Genomic DNA, 12,501 nt, shown 5'->3' on the forward strand with positions numbered 1-12,501 from the left:
AAGGTGGAGGCACACGGGATCTCATAATCTTGTAGAAGCTTTTGTTGAAGCTCTAACTAGACTCTCACACCTCTCATATCTCAATGTAGAACATAGTGTAAGAATGACGGAAACTAGCAAGCCAACATGAATGAAAATCACTCAAGAACTCTCACAAAGTATTCTTAACTCTATCTAAAGCTAATCTAGACTTAGCTAAACTTGCTTTGATACCATGACAAGAAAGTGGGATCATGCTAAGCCTAGTGTACATAAGATCTATGTAAGAACTACGAAGGCTCAAAGCATATAATGAAAAACATGAGGAGAGAGAAACCAAATGGGAAACACTCAATCTATTTCAATCTATATGATCAACAATACATGATAGGACTCTTATATAGAGAGTTCCCTTTGAATAGTCAACACATGTGTAATCCTCTCATCCACATCTCTCCTTGTGGATATCCTCAGTCCACATCTTAGGGTGGCTACTTTAATTATTTCCTTATCACATACCTTTTCCTTTTAATCTATGTACTCATGGCACCATATCTCAACAAAGAATGCTCGAGTAATGTCAGTGAAAATGGTTTGTTTAGTGGAGACATTTCCACGTTCTATTCTCACAAGCCAACTACATCTTATAGTGCATTTGGTGGATGAGATTGCTATAAGCGGTACTATACATGCACGATGGTTGTTCTTCCTCAAGCGCTTCATGAAGACCTTGAAGGGCTTCATGAGACAAAATGCAAGTCTACCCGAAGGTAGCATGGCCAAGGGTTGGTTGGTACAAGAGTCACTTGTATATATTTTTGAGTTTTTTGTTGATGTGTATAGCTCTCTCCCATGACTATGGAGAGATTGAAGACCTAAGGATGACCTCTATTGTGCCTCAAGGGAAAGGATGCAACAAAGTAATAGACATGGAGTTCCATAATAGTATCAACCTCTATTGCATGCTTAATAGTGATGTGATGGAAAGATGGGTGACAAGATATGAGGATGCAAAGGCAAGAAGACAAGAAGAAAGGGCCCTCTTTCGTACACACCACGGATCTCGTGTGCCATACCCTCAATATCTAAGAGAACTTCCAATGGATATTCATGTGGATTGGCTACTTGATGAGATGGAGAAAGCAGAGAAAGATGAGGGGATGCATATCACAATGGAAGAATGGGAGTATGCTAGGGGATGCATGAGCAAGGTCGGTATATAGAATGTTATGCATAAGTTAGGAGCTTTCAATAATTTAGATTGCTTATTTAATTGATTTTTTCTTGGTGTAGTGCACTATGTTCAATGCTATATGGTTTGAGGGCAAGCATTTTTGAACACAACGGATGGATGATAAGAGAAACACACAAGATTGCGGTGTCATTACTAGCTTTGAGGGAGCCAATGGAGCCATGGATGATTATTGTGGCATAATCCAAGATATTATTAAGCTTGAATTTCGACGCTTCTTTGTGTATGTTTTGGATGTAAAGTGGTTTAAGGACGTGGTGGAAAGAGGCCCTAATACAACAATCAAATGCCATGCAAGTGGCTTTGTAACTATTGACTCCACAAAGTTTTGGCAAAGCAGGAAGGACACACTAGTACTACCGCAACAATGTGAACAGGTACTGTGCACACATATAAAAATACTCGCTTTTAAATATTTGATACCTTAGATGCAAGGAAAAAAACATGATTGTATCTGTGTTTGAATTAGGTTGTCTATCAACCAATGGTAGATAATAACATATGGTGGCATGTCACACCTATTATGCCACATTCCAAAGTGATGTATAGTACATTTACTAATATGGAGCGTATGGAGGATGATCATGACCATGGATGTGATGATGACCATGATACAAGAGAGGAGGATGATCATGAGATAGGAGATACAGATATTGAGGCCATTACCCATGAGGGTGAGCCTACCATTGGTGATGCTGGTTTCGATGAGCACATGAGTAGCACAAGTAGTAGTGGGTTGAATGTATTTGTAGATCTAATCACTTGTTTGGATTTTGAAGTAGATAGTTTGGCAAGGGTTGATCTCATTGAGGATGAGATTGCACCGTAGCCCATCATTGATATTGGCAAAACTATTTTACATATTGTCTCATTCTCCTCACCTCACTTAATTCTTGTATATGTGGGCTTGCAAAAAAGCATTGATGTTTTTGTTAAAATTATGTGCTTTGGTAATCATGGGCAATGTTTGGAAAGCAGTGATGTACACCAAAATCTCACTTTCGGTATTCTCTGTTTTGCATCTAAATATGTGTCTAAATACGCATCTAATTCTCAGTGTAGACGCACTAATAGATGTGCTAATACACGCACAAAGAGACGCGTTGACAAAGAAAGTGTTAGGCGGGCCCTGCCTTTTCTCAGTGTAGACATGCAAATAGATGTGTCAATACACGTGCAAATAGACGAGTTGTTAGATGCGCTATTAGACGTGCCCATAATTTCTCTATTCAAGCAACACCTATAGACGCGCCCGCTATTTTGCATATCTATCAAGCGCATCTATAGTTGCTTTGTGTTGTTGTGCGTGTGTAAAGAAATAACTGTCTGTGTGTGTGAGATACATTTACTCATCTTCTTCTTCTTTTTTTTTCTTTTGTGTGTGTGTGGGTGTTTGTCCCATCCCCAACCCACCTATTGATAATAAGTGGATAAAAGTGGATATGTATTATAAGTGTCAATATGAAAAAATAATGCCAATAGTAAATGGGTAAACCACTTCTGCAAAATAGATATAAAAGTTAGGAAAAAATAAGGTGGAACACAACATGACTAGGGGATTATCCATGCTAAATAATCACTACTACACACTGATCCTATTGCGATGTTTACATACTCACATTTAGCACCCGCATGGCATTAATCGTCGGTATGAAAAGCGGGTTTCGTAAAGCGTCGCTATATAGCGACACTTGCCAAAAGTCGCTATATAGCGACTTTTATAAAGGTCACTATATAGCGACTTTTAAGTGTCGCTATATAGCGACACTGATATACTATTTTATAGCGATGTTTTCCAGAGAGGTTTTTTTTTCCATATAGGCCTTAAAAGTTAGTTTTTTCTAATGATAAATTTTTTTAAATTTTCATACATGTTTGATCTCATAGAGAATAAAAATATGAGAGCATGTACATCAAGCCTTTGAAGCTCATATATTCATGTCTAAGTTTGAGATGACAAAAATCAATTAAGAGCATTTACATCAACTGTTTCATCTTGAGCCAAGTCTAAGGCGCCAAACAAGTCTATCTCCAACTCTATACCGAGTTGATCTCCTATATCATCATCGTACTCTAGCATCGTACGTTCACCTAAAAGTATTTGATCATCTTCTTCAATAAAGTGTGGTGATTCTTGATGATCGTTGTCTTCTTCCTCAATATCATGATCTCCATCTTCCTCCCATGCGATGTCATTATGTGCATCTTCCTCTTGGCTCATATGGTGATCTACATCTTCTTCGCTAGATTCATCAATTGGATCCGGGATTGGTAGTGGCATCTCCATATCCACATCTCTATATTCAAAAATTTGCTTACTTCGTGGTGCAACTTGGATCATGTACCACCATCTTGGATCAGAACGATCCGGATGAAAAACCACCTATATTGAAGATGGGTGCCAAATGTCGTCAATTATATATATGAAATTATGCTCAAGTACATGTATCAATGGACTTTAAAAACGAAAGCTTGGATTAATTAAATCATTAGTATGCACCTGCTCACAGTGCTCGAGAAGAACAAAAGTATCACTTTCATCGGTCCAATGTTTGGTGGAGTCTATCGCGAAGAAACTGCTACTATCTTTTCTCACTATTACATGGGGACCGCCGCCTCCTCCCTCGTAGAGAGGATCCACGTTTCTTTCGGGAGGACAACTTTTCCCGAAGCATACACTTGGGGCCACAAACAAGACATCCTATTCATAGCATGCAAGTCTTCTCGCACTCCTCTTGAGTCTTTGGAACCAACCAAGTGTGCCCAAATAGTAGCCCCCACATTCTTGAAGATATGCATGGGATCCAAAAGATGATTGATTTGTAACTGACCCCAATAAGGAAGCTCGTGAGAGATCGATAGCCTCTTCATACCAGGAGGAGGTTCCTCTCCATTTGCCCTCCAAGCTTGAATCCAGTCACTTGCCTTCAAATATGATGGTGGTGGATCAAGCTGACCTCCACGTGCGAGATGGTCGAGCAGAAGGTATCGAGCATGACCTTCATAAACATTTTTCCTCATATGTTTGGAGTAGCATGCAAGCGATTTCAAGCCCGGTCCACAAACAGGACAAGCATGGTACCCACTTATAACAAGTCCTACACGCATGCATGAATGTGTTAGTATAAGACATGCATGCAAAAGAGAGTCATAAAAGCATAATCCCTCATTATACATGTAAAGACACAACCACGTACCTGCACACTCTCCATATCCTGGGTAGTCATGCATGGTCCACATCAAGATACCCCTGACCAAAATATCATTGGTATGTTTAGGAGCTCTGGAAATATCAAAGACCTACACTCGTCTCCATAATATCTGTAACTCCTCTATCAAAGGTGCCATGTACACGTCCATATTTTTTGCCTTGTAGTTTCCTGGCACAAGTAGTGCAAGCATGAGGTGTCCCTTTTTTATTGTTAGCCATGGTAGGATATTGTAATTCACCATGATTATGGGCCATGTCGACCAAGATGTCGAGCGTAACCCAAAAGGATTCACGCTGTCCATGGTGATCCCAAGATGTAAGTTGTGTGGCTCCCTCGCAAAGTCCGGCCACTGATTATCTATGTTCTTCCAAGCTACACAATCTGCGAGAATCCTCAATGTGTCATCAGTGGACTGATGAGATGCATGCCATGTCATCAACTCCGCTATGGATTTGCATCGGAACATGTGTTGTATTCTTGCAATGATGGGAAAGTGTCTCAAGACCTTTACCGGAATCCGTTGATCAACCTGCAAGTCATCTCTATATCATTGTTCCCCACACTTTGGACAACTAGCCAAATCTCCATGCTCATGACGAAAGAGAATACAATCATTACAGCAAGCATGGATGGTATAATAATCCATACCCACCGTTGTTAGCATCTTTTTCGCTTCATCTCTTGATGCGGGCATGGTATTTGGTGCAGGCAACATCTTCTGGTGCAACCTCTAACAATTCAGACATACATAGGCTTCGAACAATGATGATTCGGTATACACTATCCAAATGATGATTCTCAAAACAAACATGATGATTCTCAAAACAAACAATATCCAAATAATGAGTCAAATCAATGCAAGAGCTAACCTCATTAAGGTTGAGACACTTGTATCCGACCACCCATACTTTACTTGCAGATTCAAGATTGAGAAACAAGCACGTAGTTTAGACATTCTAGCACCCTCATAAAATTGTGTTGATTTCGACTCTCGCATTTTGACCTCAGACTCTGACATCATGTGGACATGGGATGTAGTGCCCCTAAAAATGGAATCCATCATGTCGACCATACACTCGTCATCATCCGGGAGACTATAGTCTTGCTCAAAGTGTGAAGGTATATGCGTACCCTCATCACCCTCCTCATCCTGTTTTAAGATTTCGTGTAAATATAAGATCTTGTATTTCCTGGTATCCAATAAGACTGCGAACTTAAATAGATTTGACTTACCGATGGTCAATCAACATGTGCAATACCAAGGGTGGGTACTGGTTTGGGCTCCTCCATACATCTGCAAGTGGCACATGCTAATACGACATTGATGTCGTACTTCTCACTTGCAATGAGTGCAATGAGAGTATAACCTCTCCGTAAGCCACTTCGTGCTTCCCTTCATGTTAGAACAAAAAGTGACTTAAAGCATTGCTATATAGTGACTTTTTGCTCTATTCTATCGCTATATAGCGACGTTTTTAATTAACATCGTTGCTATATAGCGACGTTTTGAATTAACAGCATCGCTATATAGCGACGCTGTGGGTTAAAACCCAAAACTCGCATCACGCGGCGCTTTCTTTAGCAATCTCTCTAATCTTTCAAGTAACCAAGGCAATCTCTCCTCCCACCTATTTTCGATGACCTCCCACCTATTTCCAACAACCTCCCAGTCTATTCTCCACTCCTCACCCTTCTCTTAGCTCTTGTACTCCCTCTCTACCCTTTTCCCTCTTTGGTTTCTTGAAAGGAAGTTCTTCAAGAGGTGAGTTTGTTTCAACAATGTAGGTTATTTGTTTGTTAGCTTTAGTTTTGTGAGTGCTTCTCCTTGTATTGCTAAACCTGTAAACTAGTTTTCATGCTTGTTTTCAAAGGATTGAAACAAAAAATGAGATTTCAAGAAAGAAAGAAGACTCACCTCTTCTAGTCTTTTTTGTATTTCTCTTCCTTCTCTTTCTCCTTGTCTCCTCAATCTCCTCCTTTCAAGAAGTTACTTTTGTAATCTCCTCCTTCCTCTAGCATCTTATTTGAAAAATGGTATGTTTCCTCTCTTTTGTAGGGCCAGTCCACAACACCAAGCGGGATGTACTATTTCAGGTAAGTGCTTCCTCTTTTTGCCATTTATTATTTTTGTTATTTGCATTGGCCTGCAGCTAGCGCCTTAAGCGCTAGCTGCAGTGATGGCTCTCTTCCCCTCTCTTCCCCTCTCTTTCCTCTTCTTTCCCTCTTCTCTCCTTTTCTTTCCCTCCTTTCCTTCTTCTCTCCTTCAATCTCTTTCCTCCTCTCTTTCCCTCTTTCCTTTTCCTTTTCTTCTCTCTTTCTTTCCCTCTTTTTCCCTCTTTCCTTTCACTCTTCTTCTCTCTTTCCCCCTTCTCTTATGCTCATGCATAAACATAAGCATGAGCATAAGCATGAGCATAAGAGGAGACATATGCTCATGCTTATGCTTATGCATGAGCATAAGAGAAGAAGACATATGCTCATGCATAAGCATGAGCATATGTCTCTTTTTTCCTCTTTTCTCTTTCCCTCTTCTTCTCTCTTTCTCTCTCTCTTTCCTCTTTTCCAATCTCTCCTTCCTTTCCCTCTTCTTCTCTCTTCTCCTCTTTTCCCCCTCTTTTCCCTCTTTCATGCTCATGTTCTTATGCTCATGCATAAGTCTTATGCATAAGCATAAGCATGAGCATAAGAGACGGAGATATATGCTCATGCTTATGCTTATGCATGGGCATAAGAGAAGTAGACATATGCTCATGCATAAGCATGAGCATATGTCTCTTTCTTCCTCTTTTCTCTTTCCCTCTTCTTCTCTCTTTCTCTCCCTCTTTTCTCTTTTCCAATCTCTCCTTCTTTTCCCTCTTCTTCTTTCTTCTCCTCTTTTCCCCCTCTTTTCCCTCTTTCATGCTCATGTTCTTATGCTCATGCATTAGCATAAGCATGAGCATATGTCTCTGTCTCTTATGCTTATGCATAACACTCCTCTTATGCATAAGCATAAGCATGAGCATAAGAGGGAGATATATGCTCATGCTTATGCTTATGCTCATGCTCATGTTCTTTCATGCTCATGCATAAGCATAAGTTAAGCATAAGCATATGTCTCCATCTCTTATGCTTATGCATAAGACTCCTCTTATGCATAAGCATAAGCATGAGCATAAGAGAAGGAGATATATGCTCATGCTTATGCTTCTTTCCCTCTTCTTCTCTTTTCCAATCTCTCTTTTCCCTCTTTCCTTTCCCTCTTCTTGTCTCTTCTCCTCTTTTCCCCTCTTTTTTTCCTCTTTCTCCTTTCCCTGTTCTTCTCTCTTCTCCTCTTTTCCCCTCTCCTTTCCCTCTTTCATGCTCATGTTCTTATGCTCATGCATAAGCATAAGCATGAGCATAAGATAAGAAGACATATGCTCATGCTTATGCTTAAGCATGAGCATAAGAGAAGTAGACATATGCTCCTCTTTTCCCTCCTCTTCTCCTCTTTTCCCTCTTTTCTTCTTCCTCTTCTTTCTCTCTTCTTTCTCTCTTATTCCTCTTCTCTCCCTCTTCTTCCTGTTCTTTCCCTCTTTCCTTTCCCTATTCTTCCTCTTCTCATCCACTTCCTCTTTTCCCTCTTCTTCCTCTTCTTTCCCTCTTTCCTTTCCCTCTTCTTCCTCTTCTCCTCCACTTTCTCTTTTCCCTCTTCTCTCCCTCTTCTTCGGATTCCTCTTCCTCTTCTTCCTCTTCCTCTTTCTCTTCTTCCTCTTCTCTCCCTCTTTGCCTATGCCTATGCTTATGTTTGTTTTTTTGTTTTTTGTTTTCGTGTTTGTGTCTATGTTAGACATGGGATCACGTCGCTCATCCGACAAGTACGGACAGCCTCGCAGGAGGAGAGCTCACGATCTATATGCTCCAAAGGACTTTGATTCCTCTCAGGCGACTACCCCGAGGGCTACCCCTGGTCTGACTCCTCTCAGACCTAGCACTACGACTATCCCAGGTCCGACTCCTCTTCCACATAGCACTATGACTCCCCCTCGGGGAGCTCCTTTGCTAGCCGCACATGGCTTTGTCGCGAGTCCCCACGAGTTTGTAGCGTAGATGAGCGATGAGGAGGCTTCAAGATTCTTCTCTCTGCTATCTCAGAGGACCTCAGCAATTCCCTCCCCTACACTGACGGCTGGACGTACTGCCCAGCCGTCCCCTCGTGCCTCTTCAACCGAGGGGTCATCACCTGCACGTGCCTCTCGTAAGGGAAGGAAGAGTAGGAAGGGTAGCTTATGTTGTGCTGACTCGGGAGATGTAGATGAGTCAGCACACTAACATTCCTACAGGTCTCCACTTGGTCTGGAGACACAATATCAGTCAGGTCCCTTGCCCTCTCCTACTCCCACCGCTACTCCTCGCTTTGAAAGCGCTCGCACAGTTTCCACTCCTTTTGACTCTGCTACCATCAGTCCTCCTTACTCATCAGGGGATCTCTCCTATCAAATCACAGCTGCCAGAGAGATAATAGAAGATAGAAAGGGCAAAGCAATGATGGCCACCATGAGGCGGTTGATGAGCCATCACTTCAAGAGAGACATTGCTACCGACTGGCGGTATCAAGATGACCAAAAGAAGCAGGCGGTCATCGATGAATTAAAACAAAAATACGCTAACCTGCCAAATTGGGAGTTTAATGAGGATTATATGCGAGAGTGCATGGGTTTGGTCTTGAAGAATCGTAGATCAACCTTGCGTACTTCCATCACAAAGGGGTTGGCTAAACCCAGTTGGGTAGACAAAGCTGATTGGAAGTTCTTCAAGAAGCAGAATAGGGACAATCCCGAATTGTTCGAGGGTCAGAGGAGGGTTGCGAAGAGATGGCTGGACATCGTATGTACTTCGCACTTTGGTGCAGGCAGACGGTTGGCGTTCGAGGAAACCATGGTAAGTCTACTTCTTTTCATTTAATGTATTGTTCTATTTGTTTTACTACATATTACATGAACTTTAGCTAACTCTAACTCTCGTAAATTAGATCCATAGCAAGCTACGATGGGTTGTCTTCCTACAGATGCAAAAACGCGATGCACATTTCGCATAGGAACAAAGTCGTGGTTTATTGAGCAAGAGGCAATGGGAGCGATGGTCGATTGGGCTGAGGTGGCTGCTCGCACGGTATAAGTCTACTCCTACTTGTAATCTCACTTTTTAAATTGTTTTATTCTTAAGTTCCAATCTAATTTTCTATTTATTAGGTTCATTCTTAGGGTCAAAGCTCAAGCGTCCCATCATCGGAGGCGAGCGATCACCAGGGCCAGGGATCAGACACACATGATGAGGATTAGGAAGAAGGCACAGCTCATGAGGACCAAGGATCAGGCCAACAAGACGAGGACGAGGACGATTCGGATGAGTAGTAGTAGTAGTGATAGTAGTAGCAGTTTGCATTTTCTTCACAATGTATGTCATTTTGTATATCCGCTCGTTTGAGCAATTTTGTATTGCCCTTTCGATAGGGTAATTTTGTAACAAACAATGTTGTATATGTTCGACATGTATATGCTTATGTTGCTCGATCATTTCATTTGAGCGATTTGGTATCACCCTTTTCGCAAGGGAAATTTTGTTATAAAAAAACTTTGTTTTGTAATTACCAAAAAAAAAAAGGATTAGTGGGGCTAAACAGGGCCATACCAAGCCCTGTTAAGCCCCACTAATCCTTTTTTTTTTTGGTAATTACAAAACAAAGTTTTTTTATAACAAAATTTTCCTTGCGAAAAGGGTGATACCAAATCGCTCAAATGAAATGATCGAGCAGCATAAGCATATACATGTCGAACATATACAACATTGTTTGTTACAAAATTACCCTATCGAAAGGGCAATACAAAATTGCTCAAACGAGCGGATATACAAAATGACATACATTGTGAAGAAAATGCAAACTGCTACTACTATCACTACTACTACTACTCAACAGGGCCCCACTAATCCTTCTTTTTAAGTTCTGTTAATCGTCGCTATATAGCGATGTTTACCAGTGTCGCTATATAGCAACGATTAACAGTGTCACTATATAGTGACGTTTATCAGCATCGCTATATAGTGTTTATAGTGACAGTTCTTTTCCAACGCTTTTAGCGACTCTTATAGCGACATTTGCACCCGTGAAAAAAAAGTTTTAATGTAAAAAGCGTCGATATTTTCATCGGAAAAGGGCCTATGCCTTGTAGTGAATTATCCAATGGATGTGAATTAATTGTATGGCACTAGCCGACCAAAGGTTAGTTGGGAAATTAAAGTGTGTATTTAGATTAAAAAGTCCCATCAATAATTGAGCCGTACAATTAATTCCATCAATTGGATAAAATTTTAAAAAAGGGAAATATATAAGGAAAAAATGTTTGAGAGATCTAAGTTGAAAAATGCAACTAGAGTTTGCAAATTTTTTTATCAAAATTAAGAATTTTTAATTAAATTGAGTTTGACAAACATAATATTGAAAAAAGATGGCAAATCCTCAGGCAGTCCAGGTTTTGAGGTTGGGGTCCACTCACCTGCCACCATCCAAACAAACTAGGTGTTAGAACATCATAGTTACATTTGGATAGACAAGTAATGACTATTTTCCTCGGCTTGTTATCGCTTTACCTAGGAATACAGACAACTATATGGATTCTTAGATAATTAAATAAATAATTTAGCCACAAGTGAAGTTTAAGTCACAAGTGGAGTAAGGAGCGAATGAGTGCATGATTTAAGAATGGATTAAAGGAGGTCTAGGATGATTAGTGGGCTTGGTATGTGAGGTGGTTAAAAAAAGGTGTAAAGGGAAGATTTCACTTGGGTATATCAAAGAATAATTCATAGTTAGGGAAGTATTTGTGTGTGTGTGTGTGTGTGTGTGTTTGTGTGTAAAAAAATAAGTCTGTGTGTGTGAGATACATTTACTAATCAAATTTATTTTGTGTGTGTGTGTGTGTCTATGTTTATTTATTTATTTATATTTATATGTTTATATATTTATATCTAAGTGGATGAGAGACTAGAGAGAGAGAGACCATCATCTATTTTTAATTATATGTATATGTAAATATAAATATAAATATATTCAAATATATAAATATAATTAAATATACACACACACATGTATACTATATATAAAATTCTACATGTAAATGTATACATGTGTATATACTTATACACGACAGGTAAAGGGGCACGACCAACACATAGAGTAAGGAGGTAAGGGAACAAAGATCAATACATAGAGTAAGGAATTAAGGGACCGCTGACCAATACATAGAGTAAGAGAGAAAAAAGAGAATGGAAATAAGAGAAGAAAGAAAGAGAGGAAAAGAGGGCGAGAAAGAGAGAAAAAAAGAGAGAAAGAGAGGAGAGGAAAGAGATGAAAAGAGAGAGGAAAGAGATGAAAAGAGAGGAAGGAAAGAGGAGAGAAAGAAGAGTAGGGGAGAAAAAGAGGGAAAAAGAGAAAGAAGACGAGGGAAATAAGAGACTAAAGAAAGAGATGAAATTAGAGGAGAGAAGGAGAGGAAAAAAGAGAGAAAGAGAGGAAAAGAGAGGAGAGAAAGAGAGAAAGAAGAGGAGGAAATAAGAGAAGAAAGAAAGAGAGGAAAAGAGAGGAGAGAAAGAGAGAAAGAAGAGGAGGGAAATAAGAGAAGAAAGAAAGAGAGGAAAAGAGAGGAGAGAAAGAGGGAAGGAAGAGCGAGAAAGAGAGGAAAAGAGAGGAGAGAAATAAAATAAGAGAGGAGAGAAAAGAGAAGAAAATAGAGGAGGGAAAGAGGGACAAGAGAGAGCAAAGAGGAGAGAAAGAGAAGAAAAGAGAGGAGGGAAAGAGGGAAAAGAGAGAGCAAGAAAGAGAGGAGAGAGAGAGAAAAGGAGGAAAAAAGAGGAGAGAAAAGAGAGGAAACAAGTGGGGGGAAAGATGAGAGAAATAAGAGTAGGAGAGAAAGAGAGAAAGAGAGAAAGAGTAGGAGCAGAGGCATCATTATGAGAGTCGCTATGGGTGTTGATATATTCCGACACCTATACTGATGCATATATCGATGAAATAGAGGTTTGGGGTTCTGGGGGTTCAGG

This window comes from Dipteris shenzhenensis, chromosome 11 (genome assembly GCF_047967505.1).
Source record: "Dipteris shenzhenensis isolate YYH24624 ecotype China chromosome 11, Dip_SZ_1.0, whole genome shotgun sequence".
NCBI lineage: Eukaryota > Viridiplantae > Streptophyta > Polypodiopsida > Gleicheniales > Dipteridaceae > Dipteris > Dipteris shenzhenensis.